General features: G+C 38.4%; 1 protein-coding gene across 10 annotated transcripts in view; it reads left to right on the top strand.

Annotated features, from left to right (window-relative positions):
- Window positions 1-19,250, top strand: part of LMNTD1 (lamin tail domain containing 1) — a 387,606-nt gene that overhangs the window by 232,656 nt on the left and 135,700 nt on the right. Inside the window, exon 1 of one of the 10 annotated variants that reach the window (XM_088798489.1) lies at window positions 5,466-5,770. The exons of 8 other annotated variants lie outside the window; for them this stretch is intronic. The gene's annotated coding sequence lies outside the window, so the exon portion shown is untranslated. Of the gene's footprint in view, window positions 1-5,465; window positions 5,771-19,250 lie in introns of those variants that run through there. One more of the 10 variants, XM_088798499.1, reaches the window with a different exon arrangement.

Raw genomic sequence — 19,250 nt, 5'->3', positions numbered from 1 at the left:
CAGTCCAATGACCTTAAATATCAGCCATCTACAAAAGACTTCATCTGCCATCCTTCTGACACCGTTGCCTGAATTCCAGACTTGTATAATCAACTGACTATGTCACTGCCATGTGGATAGCATAGATATCCCGTGGCACTTTCTATCAGAAGCCTATCCAACATCCTCCCTTCTTCCTTGTTAACAGAAACTGCGATTTTGTGTAGTTACCAGGGCGCCATACCAGTGTTGAGGACATCCAGACAAAACTTGATTAGTCATAGCCCAATCGTGATAGTTCAATTCCTATTGTCAGCGACTAGTTTAAAAATAAAAATGTCCATGCAACACAATTCTGGCCAATGAATGGAAAGGAAAATCTGCAGAGCCTCCAGGGATATTATCCTTGCTATTAGAAAGGAATATGTAAGTCAGATCCTATTTCTTCCCTGTTTATCCCATGTCCTATTGTCTGCAAGGCCCTGTACAATCAGACCCTTGCTTATGTGTTTTATTTCTTACCATTCTTTCCTTTGCTTACTCACCATGATGGTCTCTTCTCTACTTTTACAATATCACAAGATTTCAGGGTCTTTGTCCTCTGGTCCCTCTGCCTAAAATGCCTTTCCACCAGTTCCTTGCATGGGTTACTCCTTCTTATCATACAGGACTTAACTCAAATGTCATCTGTTTTAGAAAGACTTCCCTGGCTCATCCCATTATGATTTATTTACTGTTTTATCACACTCTAAAGTTGCTGTTTTTATAGGTGTATTTCCTTATTTGTTTATTTCCTGTCTCATCCATTAGAATATAAGGTCCCTGAGAAGCTTATTTTTGAGGGACTATTAATCTTTCTTCAAGGCTGTGATCTTGTGTGATACTTCCTATGCCTAGAACAATGCTTGGCACATCATATTTGCTGAGTCACTGAATGTGTACTGACTTCTAGTATTGAAAATATACCATAGACTTGACATGACCAAATAGTACATTTGAAAATACAGTCTGATTAGCAGGCAGTATATACATTATTTCTGACTATAATTGAGCTCAGACTGGTGATGTGGCACCAGAATGAAATTAATCCACTAAGTGTCAGCTAGAGTAGCTTTGACTCAAAATAAAAATTCTTAAGCAACAGTTTCTCAATACTTTTCTGAAGTAAGGAGGAAAAACGAAATCAACAGGTAGGTTCATTGTTTATATATTTTTTGAAAGGAGAAGAAGTTATATTTGTAAAATAGAGGTAATGTGTATTCTCTGGTACCTCTAACACTGAAGCAGAGATGGCCAAAGAGAGATAAGTTGTTTTAGTCCTTTCAGGTTGTGATAATAGAATGCTTTAGGCTGGGTAGCTTACTTAAACAACAAACATTTATTTCTCCCAGTTCTGAGGCTGGGAAATACAAGATCAGGGTGCCAGTATGATGGGGTTCTACTCCTGGTTCACAGACAAACTGCCTTCTAGCCATTTTCTCACATGGTGGAGACAGAGAGTCCTGGTCTCATCATCCCCTTATAAGAGCATTAATTTCATCATAGGAGCTCCAACTCCATGACCTAATCTAACCCTAATTACCTCCCAAAGGCTCCACCTCCACATTCCATCGCAGTGGAGATGAGGGCTTCACATAAGAATTTGACACATTCAGTCTATAACTTGGAGGTATTGTGAGTAACATGCTTCTTTTTCTCAAGGCCCAAAACAAAACAAACGTTACCCTAGATTCATTAACATATATTATGTTTTAAATTGCAGCTAAATCATAAAATTAATTTGTTAGCATTAGGGAAATGTTTTTTGAAGTTTTGGATGAGGTATAGTAGTTGGATTAACAAGGAGATTATGCAGTGAGACTTCGGGTTGCAGAATTGAGTTTCAGAATTTCTGATTGTAAATTCACAATTTTTCAGTATAAATAATTCCAAGCTACTTTTTAAAATGATACTGGAGACAAGGTATTTTTTTGGAGAAATGGCTGTTTAATACCTGTGTTCATTTTAAAATTGCCTTATTTGTCTTTTCATTGTTGAGTTGCAAGAGTTCTTTATATATTCTGGATACAAGTTGTATTTCCATATGAATTTTAGGATCAGCTTCTCGATTTCTGGAAAGAAAAAAAGGGCAGCTAGAATGTTTATAAGATTGTATTGAATCTGTAGATTTGGGAAATACATCTTAACAATATTAAGTCACTCAATCCATGAACATACAACGTATTCCATTTATCTAGATCTTTGATTTTTTTCAACAATATATTGTAGTTTTCAAAGTACACGTTTTGCATTTCTTTAGTTAAACTTATTCCTAAATATTTTATTCTTCACAACAACATTGTAAATATAATTGTTTCTTAATTTTGATTTTGGATTATTCATACTAATGAGCGATTATGCATTACTAATTGATAGAATCACAATTGTTAATTATTAATGGATAGAAATACAATTGATTTCTGTATATTGATTGTGTACCCTGATACTTTGCTCATTTATTAGTTCTAGTAGATTTTTAGTAGATTCCTTAATATTTTCTATATACAGGCTCATGTCATCTGCAAATATAGTTTTACTTTTCTCTTTCCAATGTGGATGCCTTTTATTTTATTTTCTTGCCTAATTTTCCCTAACTAGACTGGGCTGAAGAAAGAAGCCATGTTCTTGGACGCACTCAATCAGGGTAGAGCTTCCATTACATTGAACTGGAAAGTGGAGAGCAAGACCTGGCTCAAAGGCCAGACTCACTGTTCTTAATGAGATTTAGTAGATTTTCATATATCAACATATCTCTATTTTCTGTGTGTCCGTAGGACAATTTCCAGAGTCTTTAAATGGTTGTTGTTTTTATCATTTTCATCAGGTATGATTTTTTTTCACTGGGGAGAGGGTCCATAGAGCTCCTCGGATTACCAATGAGAAGCGTTTCTCCCTGATATAATGCATTAATTTCTTATAGCTGCTGTGACAAATACCACAAATTTAGTGGCTTAAAACAATGCAAAGTTATTCTCCCGCAGTTCTGAGGGCTGGGGTCCGATATCAGCTTCACTGGGTAAATAAAGTCAAGGTGTTGGAAGGCCTGGTTCCTTTTGGAGGTTCAAGGGGAACACCCATTCCTGGCCTTTTCCAGCTTCTAGAGGCTGCTGGCATTCCTTGGCTCAGAACCACATCATTCACATATTTCTTACCATTGTCACAAAGCCTTCTCTCTGACCCTGACTCCTCCTCTATTCTTTTGCAAAGGACCTTTGTGATTATATCAGGCCCACCTGGATAATACAGGATAATCTCCTTACTTTAAGATTTTTAACTTGATCACATCTGCAATTTTTCTCTTGACATATAAAGTAGCATTCTCAGGTTCTAGGGATTAATATGTAAACATTTTGAGGGTGAAGGGAGAGATGCAGTTTTTCAGAATTGTACAGTTTTAGTGTTTAGAAGGAGCTACATGAGGAAACTGTAGCTTGGATTGGTTACAATCATGCTGAAGGTTGCATAGCTAGTGTGTGCCACAGCTAGAACCAGCTCTCCAGGCTCCTGTTTTAGAATATAAAGTTTGAATGACTAAACAAAAATAAAATTCATATTATTTGTGGATTCTAAGCCATAAATATAAATCTTAAATTGGTGAATTATGAAAGCACAAAATTGTTTTTTATCAAAACTAGCTATCTGAAAGTCAACTTACGAGTAATATATGCAATTCAATCATTGTATTCAAATTTCACCTTTTATAACATCCTTCGCCTTTTAAAGATAAGGATTGGCTGCAAGCAAGATATTTCCCCAAGTTAATTTAATTCATGTTCATGAATATATGAAGTAAAATGTAGTTATTACCATATGCACTGTGGAATAAACATATGCACATTTAGATAATTTATGGATAATGTGTCCTTTGTTGATTCCAAATGAGACAAATCATCCACAATTTCAGGAGGAATCTGGAAAATTTAATTGAATGAACTGTGTATGATGTGGGAGGGTCTCTTCCCAAAAAATATTTTCACTAATTTAACTTTATAAAGTGTGATCCTCTCCAGTGCTATCCTCTAGGGTTGTTTTTTCCCCCAGCTCCTGAAGGATGTTCATGGCATGTTAACATTTCTCTTGTGACATAAAATTACCCAGGGAAAGAACTGATTAATGATTGCACAGAGTACTTTGGGGGGAAAAGTCATCCTGAGAGTTGGAACTGTTCCTTTTAACAACAGTGTCTGCACTTAGAGTTTTTCAAAGCCATTTAAAAAAAAAGAAGAAGAAGAAAAAAAGAAAGAACGAACCTTCTTGCCTCCACGGATGCCTATCACAAGTGCATCATCGTCACTCAATGAGAAGTTGAACAATAAACTGTTGTCAGTTATAAGCAGTAGTTACAGTGAAGAAGCTGGCCCTTGAAAGGGATAGATTATGCTGCCAAATAGATTTGATCTGACCCTCTTGTCAGCATGTAAAATTCTCTCTGTAGTATCAGCTCAGAGAAAGAAACAACGGTAGCATGGGGGTGTTTTCTGGTCGCAAAACTGGGTTCTGCGGAAAAGATCCTTTTTTTTTATTATTATAGAATATTCTTTACTAGACTTATTTACTACTATTCTATAAATACAGTGCAAGAATAGATCAAACATTTTCTCCAATGACTGAATTTAAAGGCCTCCTTTAAAAGAATCATAAAACAAGTCTCTTTAATCAAGAAAAGCCATTGTTTGATGTATTTTCAAGTGACATTCAAACCCATTGAGAATGTTTTTGAGGTTACAGATTGGGTGGGAGGAATTGTTTATGATTGTTCTGCTGAAAGTTCTATCGGTGGCATAGAACTCTCTGTCCTGGAAATAAACAAGGAGAAGTAGTGACATAGAGGGCAACACATGCTAAAAAAATTATATGACAAGGTTTCCAATCTTCATTGTACTCTGTCCTTTAAATGATATGTGTGTTTCAGTGGGAAAGGACAAACCTTTCAAGTTCTAGTTAATGCTGTTAGAAAATTCAGCCTAGACAGTAACTAGATATATTAATCAAATTATATTTAATACATATTCACAAAAATGAATTTCATAACAATTCCTATGCCTATGGAAGTTATACCTGTTATTTACATAAGGGGAAAAATATCATTAATATGATGGCATTTTGAAATAATGGTCTGTTCAGTTTAAAAAGTCTTTATTGTAGTATAGTATATACGAAATTATAGATATCATAAATAATAAATTCTATTTTAACAAACAATGCACCCCTGTAACTAGCACCCAGATTTAGAGACTGCTTCCAAAAGCCCCCTTTATTTAATCTCTTAAAAAATGATTTGATATTGTTCACTTAGAAGTTTGAAAGGTTAACTGAATAGTCATTTTTCTGACTCTTTTTTTCTTAGGCAGTTTAGAGGGACTCAAAAGTATTTCTTCATACACTTTCAAACAGATGAAAAAGTACACTAAAAGGGAAAAAGAGATAAATACAACCTTTTTTCCTTTTCCATTCAGTAAAGCAGGGGAAATTTCTAGAAACCCACAACAGAAATAACCAGTTTTCTGAAGACGACTGAATTATTCATCTTAAATTCACAGACTCTTAAATACTCACTTGAGGGAACAGGTGTGGAGCACAGCCCAGGCTACTGGAGGCCACCACTAGAGGGCGGCAGAGGTACCACCCCAGGCTCTGAGGCTGTCGGGACTAGTGTCGCTTGGGCCTCTCAAGGCCCAGGCAGGGCACTAGTAATCACCAGGACAAAAAAGACTTTCTGGACAAAGTGCACTGCTCACAGGAAGCCAGGAAGGTAAGGAGTAAACAGAGGGGTCTGAAAAAAAACTCGAGGTTAAGCAGAACCTGAAAGTACCTGAGCTGGGACCCAAAGGGAGGAGCACAGAGATTCTCAGAGATGGCATACCAGACTGTGGGGGCGGAGGGTTCACTTCACAGAGATTGTTCAGGGACTTACCTGCCATTTTAGATACCAACACAGAGGTATAAGGAGTGTTCTCAGTTGCAGGGATATAAATGGTGAGGCTCCGACCAGAACACCCATCTCCCAGCTTCCAGAGCTCATTTTGTTCTTTATTATTACTCAAGTCAGATCATTTTACTATTTTGTATTACTGAGTTGTGTTGGAAAGATGTTATAGTTCAGGAGCCTGCAAAACACAAGTTGAAGACTTAGGGCCAGGCAATTTTGAAAAGTGTTGTTTGAAGGAGTTTGGTAGAGTTGTTGTGAAAGCAGTCATGTTACTGTTCAAACAGAGCTCATCATGCTAATTTTATCCTCAGTTGCCTAGGAAAAAATGAGGATTTAAGTGTGAATGAAAAGGATCTAGGTACAGAGATATGTCCATCAACACTCTGTTCTGGGGTGTATGTGTGTGTCTCTGTGTGTGCCCAACACTCTTGGATATATTGTAACTATTGTAACGCTATTATTTACTTTTGATCGACAGGATTCAGTTTTTGCATATAACAACTGAAAATAATAGAAAGCTTTTGTTTCAAGGGCAATTTGTGGATGCTTGCCATTTTACTTGCCTTTAGAGGATACAGGTGACTTGTTTTACAAAAATGAGTTTGTGGTCTGGATGTGTTTTGAAACCCAGGTTACATGGTTAAACATAATTAGTTTTAAGCTAAAGAACACACCTGAAAAATGCAAATGGTAGTTGGAGCCTCCTTTATCTCGAACAAGCATAAACATTACTAGAAACTTGTAAAACTTAGTGGATGAGTTAGGGCCGTTCAATTAGCTCCACATTATCAGGCTTTCTAGCTGTGGTTGGCTAGCTTTTTCTTCCACTTTAAACAAGCCAAGGTCATTGGTGTAATCCTTATATTAACACTTTAGCTTTGGTCTGTGTCACACCTATGGACTGAGTACCTCTTCCTACTTTTCTGTTTTGTAAATGAATGTTTCTGAAAATAAGGGAGGCCCTAAATAAATAAATAAATAAATAAATAAATAAATAAATAAGGGAGGCCCATGAAAATTGGGAGAGTTTGGGAGCTTTGTAGACAGGTTAAGACTGTTTTCAGGTTAATACTGATGGCAAACTTTAAGGATACTTTTATGCCTAAGATTTGATTCTGTGAGTTAAGCACTTCTGAAAAGAAAAATCACTTAGAAACAACTCAAATTGCATCCCTACTGATGGTGTGATGGTTTTCATGTGAAATGTGTTTTCAGTGCACATTGAATACAAGAACAGTCATGGGGAGCTCTGGGGGGGTCTAATCCAAGTACAAGCCAAGTTTGGGCCAAAGCTAGGCTGGGCTCTGAGGTGCACCGGCCCAGTGTGAAAGGGCGCATAGATGCGCCTGATATGGTACCTGATGTGCACACATGCAGCCACATCCCAGGCAACACCAAAGGTCAGATGTAGCGAAGCTGAATTCTGTCATCAGATCCAACATATGAGTGGAGGCAGCAGAGCACATGCCATAGCAATTGGGGCAGAAGCTGGATGGACCCTGCAATGGAAATGGGAGAGAGAGGCAGAGCGAATGATGTGAGAGGGCCTGCTATAAACAGGAAAGCATGCCTGAGGGTGTGTTTTTAGTGTCTGTTGACCGTGTATGTGGCACACAGGCCAGAGGACAGAAACAGAGCAGATACCCAGTGTTATTAGAGAATGACATATTTCATTTTAGTGGATTTTCCAAATACCCGACACAAACCCTTTGAAATGTGTACATTCATCATTTCCAGGGAAACCTTTTAAATGGATTGTATAGTTCCTGACCTTTTAAAGCAGAGTTTATGAGTTTAATATAAACCTTGCTAGATGGCCATCCCTGACTGTACCGTGCTTTAAAATAGTGGAGCCGTCAGGTTTATTAAGCTCTAACAGACTCCTTGTCTATACAGGAAACATGAAGTCTCCCCAGACTTCCACATTTAAAAAAAAATCTTGTGGGTTTTCTTTTTTTTTTTTTTGGTATGCTTTTTCCTCTAGCAGTGTGATGGTGTTTCTTATTACATCTAACCCTTCTTTGTTAGGTCTCTTCCTTTCTCTTCTGCCAACTTATTTCTGATTTATCTGTTCTGGGCTGGAAAAGCAGATGTTCAGATTTGTTAAAATTATGTGTAAAATAAGAGAGGGGTCCTGAAAAGATATTTTATGAATTAAGCATGGACATCAAACTTCAAAAATCTATTTAGACTACTCACAATCCTGTTGATGCATTTATGTTTTGTTTTGTTTGTTTTTATATTTGAGATTGTCAGGGTTGATCTCTGAATATGGGAAGTAGTTAACATAATCTGAAATGTTATTAGACACTATACATTTGCTGTCATGTATTTTCTAGATCCGTGACTGGCACAGAATAAGGGGTTAACATATTTATTGTATGAATAATACAGTAATGAATGTATTTATCAGGATGTATGTGCAGTTTCTGTGCTATAAAATTCAGCTACATGCCCCGTTTAGCAGAAAGCATGTAAAAGTATTAACTAAGAATGATGTAGATGAAGGCCAGTGATGCTGATATCGTTTTGCAGGGGTCAAAATCTCAAGGTCAAGGGCAACACTGGCCAGCACAATTTCTTGTTTTATGTCAGTGCCTGTGGATCATGCATGACCTCTCCAGTTCACTGGGCCTCGCCACTACTTTTCGTTTTATACTTAGCTAAGTCATAAAGTTAAGTTACCTGCTTGGTAGACCCTGAGGGTGTTTGGATTTTTAGGTCGCTGAAAGTTGAGTTGCCATCTTATGTAATCATTACTGAATATTCTCTGTGTATAAGGACTAAATGGTGAGGAACATGTTCATAAACCCAAACTCTTGATTCCCCTCCAATCCCAAACCTACTTTTCCCACAGTCTTCCTCAACTTAATAAATGCCCCTCTTCAAATGCCAAAAACTGTAGAGCTGTTCCTCTCTTTCATATCCCACGTTCACTCCATCAGCAAATCATACCACCTTTGAAAGCTATTTAAAATGTAAGTATTTATCACCCCCATTGCTACTGCCTTGGTTTAACCTACCACTGCCTTTAGCCAAGGTTATTGTAATAGCTTCCTGACTGGTCTGCTTCCATGTATGTTCTCTTACAGTTCTCCCCACCAGGAGATCCTTTTACTATGGAAGTAATCACATCAGTACTCTGTTTAAAAACGTCTATTAGTGTCACATCTCATTCAACATAAAAGCTGAAATACCCTCTCCATGGCCTATACGGCCCAGCACTTTTCCTTATCCCATTTCTCTGACCATCTTTCTTACCATCCGTTCCCTTGTTTGCTATGAACCATCTGCACCAGCCCCTTATTGTTCCTGGAACATGCCCAACATGCTCCCACCTCATGACCTTTGCACTTGCTTTTTCTCCCATTTGTACCCTCTCCCACTAGGTAACCAAGTAATGTATTTCCTAGGGATACCTCCTTCAGGCGTCTGCCCAAATATTTCCATTTTAGACAAGCCTTCCACAACTACCCAACCTAAAATAGCACTCCCACATCATTTTATAGCCCCTTTATCCTGCTTAATTTTCTTCACAATTCATTACCTGGCATTTAATATTTATTGATCTATCTCTTTTTCTAAAAAGGTAATCTTCTAGAGGGGAGGGACTTGGTTCATTATTGTATCTTGAGTGTGTGAAGTGAGGCCTGGTTTTTAGGGGCTCAATCAACATTTGTTTAATGAAAAAAGATGAATAAGTGAAAGAAAAGATGGGCAAAGAGATTTATCCTTTCAAGAAACATTTATTACAGCCACTGTGGAAAACAGTATGAGGTTCCTCAAAAAATTAAGAATAGAATTACCATATGACCCTGCAATCCCTCTTCTGGGTATCTACCCCAAAAATCTGAAAACATTTATTTGTAAAGATATATGTATCCCTATCTTCATGCAGCATTATTCACGGTGGCCAAAACATGGAAACCACCAAAGTGTCCTTCAATAAATGATTGGGTAAAGAAGATGTGGTACACATGTATGATGGAATATTACTCAGGCGTAAGAAAGGATAAAATAGTGCCATTTGTGACAACATGGATGGATCTTGAGATTATCATGTTAAGCGAAACAAGTCAGACCAAAAAGGACAAGAACCATATATCATTTCACTCATATCTGGGATATAAAACCGAAAGCAACAAATGAACAAGACAAATAAACAAAAACTCATAGACACAGACAACAGTTTAGTGGTTACCAGAGGGTAAGGGGGGAGGGGGTGATAGGAGAGGGTAAAGGGGATCAAATATATGGTGATGGAAGGAGAATTGACTTTGGGTGGTGAACACACAAGGCAATATATAGATGATGTATTATAGAATTGTACAGTTGAAACATATAATTTTACTAACCAATGTCACCCCAATACATTAAAAAATAACTTTAAAAAAAGAAACATTTATTGTGTGTTAACTACATGTCAGACACTATTCTAGGCTCTGAAAACACTCCAATGAACAAACCAGAAGAAATCTGTTCTTGTGGAGGGCAGTTTTGGAAATGAATAGAGATGAAGTAAGCATACAGAGAGGCCACCTAGGACAGTGGTTAGGAGCTCTGATGTCAACTCACCTGGGTTTGTGTCTCCTCCCTGCCACTTACCCAACTCTCCTGAACAAGTTACTTAAACCTTTGATGCTTTGGTTTCTCTCCATCTGTAAAGTTGGGGTGATTTATCCATTGCATAATGTTGGAGGATTTTATGACATAGCACACATAAAGCACTTGACACATGATAAGAATTCACTAAATATTGACCATCATTAGAGTAAATGAAGACATGAAAGCCACAGTAGTGGCTTTCAAGTTGAACACCATCTATACAAGCTTTTAGGAGAGAACTGAGGTGACCTGGTGTCAGAGGCTGCAGTGCTGAGTTTAGTACTTTTATGTTCAATACAAGAAGAGAAAGTCAACTCAGAACAAGACACATAAAGCCAAACCGAATGATTTGCTCTAGAAGGAACGAATGTATACCCGGACACGGACAGATGGAAGTCACATAGTAGTAGCAGCAGAGATTTCATTTTTCTGTAGCAGGAAAACTAGTAAATTTACTCCTATCTTGTTGAAGAAAAAAAAAATATTTACATTGAAAAGGTGCGCTTTACCACTTTTTCTATCTTTCAGAGCATCGAAGACAGATCCATAAAATTTATTTTGCTACTATAAAAATTAAAATTGAGAACATAGAATTAAATAGTTAATTTAATAAACTGAGAGGATGTTGAAGTTTCTGTTAAGATTTTTTTAACGGCCTGTTTTGGTTTTTCCCAGAATGCCTTTTAAAACATTCTATGGAGGATTGCCATAGGTATTGCTATCCCATTCAAACACAATCACATATGGGAACACATAGTTTCCTCTGGAAGTGCACCTCTGTCGTAACTGGAAGTAAACTCTGGCAACAGCTTATTTTTTTTGTTTTTTTGTTTTTCTTCTCAGCATAGTATACCCAAATGTCCAGCAGAATTAAAGGAGAGCCTAAATCATAAAATACATAAGGTTATCTATGTACATATTTCACATCTCTTTGAAGAAAAAAAGCTAAAGCTTTTGGAGATGCAGTGTTCAAAGGGTTACCTGAAAAGGGTCAGACACTTCTGCTTTAACTCTGAGTTATTTGATTAATGCCAGTATTTACATGCAGGACAAAAATCTTGCAATGAATGTTTCAAAAAAGGAGGAATTAGCAAATCTACAATCAGCCTTGGTGAGAATTCTCTTGCATTAATTATGCCCAGGACAGCTTGACCATCCATTTTGCCAAAACTGGTTTGTCTCTGGGTTCAAGCAGGAAGAGGAAAGGCAGATGTGTCAAGGGGAGGCTCCAGGCTGCTCTTTGTGCTGCTCTGCCTGCTCAGGGCTGGAAATGCACTTTGGAAAAATGGCAGAATGAACACCTGCAATCTTAGATCATTCTTTCCTGGATCTCAGCCTGAGAGCATCAGCCAATCTGCCCTGAAGAACTGTCAGGAGATGTGAATAGTCTCCTAAACAACTTCTCGGGGCAAAAACAGACACAAAAGATGTGTGTGTGTGTGTGGGGGGGGTTGTCTCTCTCGGCCATTTTATGACCTGATTACAAAAGGCAAACTTAAAACTAGTAAAAGTCAGCCCCTCCACTGGTCAATGACGTCTGGTCCCTTCTTATCTATTGAGACACCTTCCTTCTGGGCTTGACCGATGTCAATAGTGTCTGGTCTTGGTGGTGAGTTGTAACCAAGAAGCAGATGATATTCGAGATTACATATGGACACTGGAGTGCTGTAAAATTCACCTATTTCCTAGGCACTACCTATTAAAAAGAAATAAAGAAAACCTCTGTACTCCATAGGGGCTCAACTTTGATATTAATATTATTAATGGCAGCTACACAAAGCAAGGCAGCCAGAACTTGTGAGACTTACTAGCTCTATAAGTTACTGGGCAAGTTATTTGACCTTCCTGGCCTCAATTTCCTCTTTTGTAAAATAAACTATTGTAAGGATTAAATGATAAAGAGCTTAGCACAGTGGCATAAAGCAAGTGCTCAATAAATACTATTATTGATTTATCCAAGTCTTACCTTAAATATTTCTTTCTTAGATAGCCCTCCTTGATCACACTGTCTAAAATAGTGTTAGTTATGTCATTCTTTTATCCTGCCTTATTTATTTTCTTCATAGATCTTATCTAACTGTGTGTGTGTGTGTGTGTGTGTGTGTGTGTAGTCTGTCTTCACTACTGGAAGTAAACTTGACAAAGGACAGGAACTTTGTTGGTTCACTGCTAGGTCTGGAATAGTGCCTGGCACATGGTAGGCATTTAATAAATATTTATTGGATAAATGAATGATTATATTCTACCCTCTCAGACCTTTAGGCAAAATCATGCTGTAATCACCTGAAATAAAAGATAACATATTTAAAGTTAGTAAACCAGTTTTTAACAACTCACACTTAAAAATACTTTCTATGACAACTAAATTACTAGCACTAAGAAATAACTTATGACAAATATAAATTTCTTTCCGTTCACTCTAATTATGGCTAGGAGAACTGCTGGCCACTATCTTCCGAGTGACTTTTTCAAGTTAAAAAGCGTTAATAAATTTCTCGTCGGCCTCCTTGTTCCTCGGCTGAGATATTTCAGTATCTTTACTTTCTTATGATTAAAAATGTGTAGTTCTGTATGATTCTCTTCTGAATTTCATCCAAAATCTTCACATCTCTCTTTGGGTTGGAGTTTAGTAGTGGAAAACGTATTGTATTAGTGACCACTGCACCGCATAACTGCTCAATTATCTCACAAGTCCTACTGCGGTTCTTCTATTTATATACCCAGGGATTGTGCTTTTGTGTTTTACTGAGTTACATCACTGACCTGTGGTCAGCACATTATTCGCAATGACCTCAGGAACTTTTTCTGCCCAACTTGCACATACCAGCCAGTTCTGATGAACAAGGAGTTTGTTTTAGTACCTAAGTTTCTCCATTTTAATGGGGCTTCATTCTGGTTTTGGCCACTGTTATAAATTGTGTTCCCCCACCTCAAAAAAAAAATGTATATGTTGAAGTCAGCCCATTACCTTAGCATGTGACTGGTTTGGGAGATAGGATCATTAAAGAGATAATTGAGGTAAAATGAGGTCACTAAGGTGGGCCCTGATCCAATGTGACCTTTATCTTTATAAGAAGAGGAGATTAGAACAGAGACACCAAAGAAAAACTATGTGAAGACAGGGAAAAGGCAAGCATCTACAAGTCAAGGAGAGGCCTCTAAAGAAACCAACCCTGCCAACACCTCGACCTCAGACTTCTAGCCTCCAGAACTGTAAGAAAATAAATTTCTGTTGTTTGAGTCAGCCATTCTGTGGTATTTTGTTATGGCAGGTCTAGCAAACTAATATATCCACTTGGCCTATGAACCAAGTATCTTTGAATTCTGATCCTGTCTCCCAAAGTGCTAGATTCTGCTTGCAAAATGCAATCTGCTATTCTACTGCAGTTGATCTCTGGCACCCTGTTCCCTTCTGGGGTTATGAAATTAATTCTACAAGTAAAGCACCCAGAAGAGTTTACTGCACACGATAGGATCATGAAAAGTAAATTAAACTCTAGTTTTGCTTCTAGTTCATGGTTGACTACTCTAAAGGATTTCTGGGAAAGCACCCAGGAGCAGTTACGTGTACTGCTTTACGTGTCAGCATTAAAGGTATCACCAGACACCCGATACTGGAGGATTTGTAATGAAATGAGCTTATGGAGGGAATGCTGTACACAGCAGGTAAAACCAAGGACTGAACTGTAGGAAGCATCGGGACTGGTAGAGGGAAGAGCAAGAGAAGTCAGAAATGGAGCCAGGGAAGGCATCTGATGAGGCAGGAAGAGAACCAGGAAAATGCTGGAGGAGCTTACCAATCAAAAGCCAGGGAGGAAGAAGGAGGGTCACTCCCATCCTCCTCCACCCCCATCTATCTATTAGCATCCCTAGTACCATTGGCCCCTAATGACTTACCTCAATAAACCCAACAGACATTTGCTGTAGACCCTGTCTTTTTCATTTTAACCATCTGGCAGCACTTGACATTGACAATCATTTCCTTCCTTTTTGAAACATTATTTCCTTTTGTCATAATACTCTTTTCTGGTTTTCTTCCTGAACAGGAAGGTCTGGTTGCTCTCCCACTGCTTTTCAATTTCTTTCTCCTTTAGTTACTCTTCAGGTGTCAGCTTTATTTAGGAATCTGCCTTTGCCCCACTTCTCACTCAACACATCTCTCTCACATCGGCCACTTCCAGAGGTCTCCACCCTCATAGGTGGCACCCTATTCCCTAAACTTTTCCCATACTTTGTCTCTTCCCAGTATTTACTCTCTCGGTGACCCATTCTCAACAAGATTCTATTGATAACTAGTATTGTTTTTTAATAAACCAATTTCATTTATACATTTATTTATTTGTTTATTTCCTCAACAACTGTATACAAAGTGGTATATGCCGGGCACTATTTAAAGCACTGAACTATAATGTTAATGATCAAATAAGGTTCATTTACATTTTACCAGAAGTTTTCAATTCCTAAGTCTAAAGGAATAAGTAATGATAATAAGAGTTGCATAATGCATATATATATATACATATATATGTATATATATATACACACATGATGTTTATAACAACTCCATGGAATAGATTGGGGAAGTGTTTTAACCTGAGGAAATTCAAGCTCAGTGATTTTGATACAAATGTCTTGCTAAAAATTGGCAAAGCCAAGACTTGAACACAGGTCTTTTGACTCCTAAGCTAATACTAATTCCTTTCCACTCCGGACGCTGTGTTAGAGCTAACTGTAACTCAGCTTTGAATCTAGAGGGAGCATGGGATTTTCATGGTGTATTGGTTTTCTATTGCGGCTGTAGCAAAGTACCACAAACTCTATGGCTTAAAACCACATGCATTTATTCTCCTCCAGTTCTGGAGGTCAGAAGTCTAAAATGAGTCCCACTGGGCTGAAATCAAGATCCCTTCAGGACTGTATTCTCTCCAGAGCCTCCAGGGGGAGAATCTGTTCCCCTGCTTTTTCCAGCTTCTGGAGGCTTCCCTCATTCCTTGACTCATGACCCCTCATCACATTGCCTTTTCTACCACGGCTTCCTTCACTACTTCGACTTCTTCCTTGTCCATCAAATCTCCCTCTAGCTCCTCCTTGTGAGGACCTTGTGGTTGTATCATTGGGCCCACCCAGATAATCCAGGATAATCATGCTGTCTCCAGATCTGTAGCTTCATCACATCTGCAAAGTCCCTTTTTCCATATAAATTCACATTCACCAGTTCCAGGGGTTAGGACCAGGATATCTTTGGGGACCATTATTCAGCCTACCATGTATGATACCACATATGATGTTCTTTAAACTGTACCTTGAGGGGACTACTGTTTTTTAACAAAAAGTCACTCCAGACCCCAGGTTCCCTTTCCCATCTCCTTGCATCCAGATAAGTTCATCAATGCTTCATTCATTCAGCCCACAAACATTATGGAGCTCCTGGGTCTGTCAGGCACCATGTAAGGTATTGGGCGTACACCAAGCAGACAGTGGTAGTGAAGGAATGCATGAGGTATGGTTAGAGCTTGTTTTGTCTGAGCTACTCAGCAGAGGTTTCCCAGACATGGAGTTGCTTGCACTCAGTCTTGAATAGCAGTAGGAGTTTGTCAGGCACATACAGACAACTAGAAAGCATACAGGCAAAGGGACAGAAACTGTCGAAATCCCAGAAGTGTGAACCTCAGACTGTATTGCAGGAACTGTAAGTCATTCAGTACTGCCAACAAAGTGTATGTGTGTGCACATCCGTGTGTGTGTGTGTGTGTGTGTGTGTGTGTGTGCGTGTGTGCATGTATGTATTAGGGACCTCAGATAGAGATGGTTAATTATAGGGAATGGCATAGATTTTTTAGGCAGTTTATTCATTTATTTTAACGAACATTTGAGTTTCTCTGAAAAATTCTAATTTTGCTACATCTCTATCCAATGCCACAACATTTTTCTTATATCTGCAGTTAATAGTGGAAAGAACAGCTGCACCTTATTGAACACACACGAAAACCTTTGCATAGGTACAATTATGTTAAAGGCTAATGTGGTAAAACTCTGTCTCCCTGAATTGAAGTTTCGCTGTTTCAAGGAAAACTATCTTCAACCGAGAGGGGTTTAATTCTGATCCTCTTTAATTCTACTACACATCGTAAAGGGAAAGCGGCGAACATGGTGAGCAAGGGAAATTCAAATTTGTAAAGGGCCATTTAAATAAAAAATCAGATTGGCATAAAAAGAGTCCTGTTCTAATCTCATTTTGAATGCAAAGCTCTTGCTCTCTCAGGACCTGGGATCAGGCTTCAGTCTGAAAATGCTCTCATTTTACTTAATTTACCTACCTGTGTACAATAATTTCATGGTTAATATGTAGTTAATTTCGCTCATCAAAAACCACTTGCCTGGACAAAATAGAGTAAAAAAAAAATATTTTGGAAGTGTTCATGGCTGTGTGTGTGTGTGAGTGTGACAGACAGGGATTGACAGAGAGACAGAAACAGAGACAGAGAGAGAGGCAGGAAAGTCAGTCCTTTATTTCTCAATCATATTTTGGGAGTTATTTTCATTAAGTTTTTGTCCTTTAAGGTAGTATACTGTAATGTTCTTAAATGGAATACATGAATGCTAGAGTTAAACCTTTATATTTGAGTAGAACTATGGATGGGATTCTACTTAAATGTCGTAACTCACCTATATAGTCAAGGATTCCAAATGTACTTGTGTCCTTCCTCTCTCTCCTTCTTCATGTGTACTTTCTCTGCCTTTGCTTAGGTCTCCCTATCCTCAAGAAAACAAAGCACACCCCCTTACCACCATCAAAGCAATCAAACAGCTTCCTTTGATCTTGTTAATATTCTGCTTAACATGATTGCCTTTTTTTTTTAACTCAAAACTTTGTGGTCTCACCTTCCTCATGACCTCCTCACATCCTAATATATAATTTCTGTCCCAATACTCAACTAAAATTGCCCTTTAATAATATGTATTCTTAATTACCAAATGTGATATTTGTGCTTTGCCTCAGTTTTTCTTCTTCTTGACTTCCCTGGCATTTGATTATAAAATTTTATCCCTCCCTTGACATCTCTAGCCTGCATTATACTGGTTGTCTTCACTCACCTCTGCTTTTTCTGACTCCTGCAAGCCCCTAAAAATAGGTGTTTCTTAAGGTTCTCTTCTTTCTTTAAAGGCATTAGTTACAGTGAGGATCTTACCCACACCCACAGTTTTGACTGTTAAAGGAAGATGGCTTCCCGATTTTCCTTCAGTCTTGGCCTCCGCCACCACCTCAGATGTCTTATGTTTAAAACCAAACCCAACATCCTTTCCTGAAGCTAGTTGAGCCCTGAGACCTCCTCCTTATATCTGATTAAGGACACTATCATCTTCCCAGCCCAAACTAAAAGCCTTGAAAATTTCTGTGGCTTCTCCCTCTCTCCCATCTCATGAGATGCCAAGTCTCATGGTATCTACTTCCCTAAACCCTTCTCAACATTGACCATCCCATTTGTGTTATCCCCACTTTAAATCAGCCTCACATTGCCTTTTTCCTGAACCATTACCCTAGTTTCCTAATAAGCCTCCCCCCATTCTCTTCTTTCTTTAATCCAACCTTGGCCACTGCCAGCTCTAAGCCTGTGTTCAAAAGTCTTCAATGGCCTTGCATTGCCTACTTAAGTAAAGCCATATGAAGTTGGCGCTAAACTGCATCTGTTAGACTATGGTATCTAGAATAAGAGGGGTAGTAGACTGCTCTACTGCACATTAATGTCTTCAGAATTGTGTTGTATGGAGGTGTTTCACCTAAAGGGCATATAAGAAACACAGAGGGCCAGCCCGGTGGCTCAGGCGGTTGGAGCTCCATGCTCCTAACTCCGAAGGCTGCTGGTTCGATTCCCACATGGGCCAGTGGGCTCTCAACCACAAGGTTGCTGGTTCAACTCCCGCAAGGGATGGTGGGCTGCGCCCCCTGAAACTAGCAACAGCAACTGGACCTGGAGCTGAGCTGCGCCCTCCACAACTAAAACTGAAAGGACAACAATTTGAAGCTGAATGGCACCCTCCACAACTAAGATTCAAAGGACAACAACTTGACTTGGAAGAAAGTCCTGGAAGTACACACTGTTCCCCAATAAAGTCCTGTTCCCCTTCCCCAATAAAATCTTAAAAAAAAAAAAAAAAAAAGAGAAAGAAACACACAAGTACTTCAAAAGAAAGTGTATTTAAAAAAAAAAAAGAAACACAAAGTTCAGAGTACAGCGACAAAGATGTGGAAAGATCTATGACCATGTCATATAGCCAGTGGTTAAACAAATGGAGATATTTTGCCCATTAGAACCACAATAAAAATTTTTTTAAAAGATAGCTGACTTCAATATTTGAATAACTGCCCTTGGAAAAAGACTTCTTTTGTTCCATGTGGCCATAAAATGTAGAACTTGAACAAATAAGTGGAAGCTATAAGAAAAATGATTTTTAGCTCAATCTAAAGGGAAAAGGGAACTGAATAAAGTTGGGACAGAAACTCTCAAGACATAGCAGATTTTGTGTTATCAGCAGTTGTTATTTAAACTGGTTGTATTTGTAAGAAAGTAACAGAGTTGATTCAAGAATATAATTCTTTTCAGTCATGCAGTTGTTTGTTTGTGTAGCGCTTTCTTAGCCTAGCATGCAATGCAACACCAACCCATTTTTACAGCTTTCCCTCTCAGTTTCCATACAT

This window comes from Rhinolophus sinicus, chromosome 1 (genome assembly GCF_057876585.1).
Source record: "Rhinolophus sinicus isolate RSI-liver-muscle chromosome 1, RSI-T2T, whole genome shotgun sequence".
NCBI lineage: Eukaryota > Metazoa > Chordata > Mammalia > Chiroptera > Rhinolophidae > Rhinolophus > Rhinolophus sinicus.
The sequence above is the reverse complement of the archived record's forward strand: the minus strand, read 5'-3'. Positions and strand labels throughout refer to the sequence as shown.